Raw genomic sequence first — 1,166 nt, forward strand, 5'->3', positions numbered from 1 at the left:
CTCCGGATTTTTAGCTAAATTTGTCCTTTGTAATGCTGCCACCTAGCGAGAGCCGGGAGGTCCTGCCACTTACGACAGCCGCCAAGACCACTGCGACAATGTGTTGTTAGCTCTTTAGGCTTGGTATAGAAAACGAGATCTACCCAAGTGTGTCCCTTTCGATCCTACTGACAGGTTAATGTTTTCTGCCTTAGTTCTGTGCATAAAGTCCATGCAGTCCCTCTCCAACGTCACCTAGACCGGAAGGGGAAAGGGGGTGGGGAACTGAAAAGTGCCAGAGGTCAGCTACTGACTATCCTTCTGGCATACCTGACCAAGACTCAGAACTTTACGTTTCCTCGCATCAAATCCTTTCGAAAAGTCCAAATCGGCAACATCTTTCTTAAGGCCTTTTACAGACAAGGGCACTCAGGCTCAGCGGGAAAGTGCTTAGCCCAAGGTCGCACGAGTCAGAGGCAGGGGCCAGGAAGCGAATCCAAGGCTCTGTACCAGAGCTTCAGGCTCCTTTCCGACCACGCGCCCCCCCATACAGTGGAGACAGCACGCCCATGCAGGGCGGAGCGCAGAGGCCAGGCACCCTGCCCATAAGACGGCGTGGCCCACACGCACTGTGAAGCCCCCGCGGCTGTTGAGAGCCCTCCTTTCTTCTCTGCCCACCAGAAGCTCCGCAGGCTCGCGGTTGCCCGGGGGCGGAGAAAGAGGGACAGAGAGCAGGAAGCAGAGTCCCGCGCACAGAGCCCCTGGGAGCACGAGGCGCCGGGTCACGTGACAGGGGAGCTCTGCGGCGGGGCCGCGGCGCGCATGCTCGCGTGACGTACGTAAGTACGCACGGAGACGCTCATAGAGGCGAACCTGCCTCTCCGGATCACGTGTGGAGGGAGACAGGCGAGAACAAGGGGGCGGGAAGGACTGAGAAGCCACGTGCAGAGGGCCAGAGCGGGCAGGTCACGTGAGGGGGACGGAGGCGGGGCCGCTGAGGAGGAGGGGCGCGCGACTTCCGGCGGCGAGGGGGGGTGCCAGCGAGCGAAGGGGGGGCCGTCCCGGAGGTGGCGGCGGCGCCATCTTGGCGAAGGGGGAATCAGGAAGTGAGGACCGCGGCGGCGGCGGCGGCGGCGGAGCCCGGAGCGGAGGCCGGAGGCTCCCGGCCCGCCGGCCCCGGAGCGGAG

At 62.8% G+C, this 1,166-nt stretch overlaps 1 protein-coding gene across 1 annotated transcript in view; it reads right to left on the reverse strand.

The window, feature by feature from the left end:
* Chrnb2 (cholinergic receptor nicotinic beta 2 subunit) overlaps nucleotides 1-627 on the reverse strand; it is a 25,075-nt gene extending 24,448 nt beyond the window's left edge. The window contains exon 1 of the mRNA XM_004629806.2: nucleotides 610-627. The gene's annotated coding sequence lies outside the window, so the exon portion shown is untranslated. The remainder of the gene's footprint in view (nucleotides 1-609) is intronic.
* Nucleotides 628-1,166: the final 539 nt, after the last annotated feature.

This window comes from Octodon degus, unplaced genomic scaffold (genome assembly GCF_000260255.1).
Source record: "Octodon degus isolate 3935 unplaced genomic scaffold, OctDeg1.0 scaffold00032, whole genome shotgun sequence".
Lineage (NCBI taxonomy): Eukaryota > Metazoa > Chordata > Mammalia > Rodentia > Octodontidae > Octodon > Octodon degus.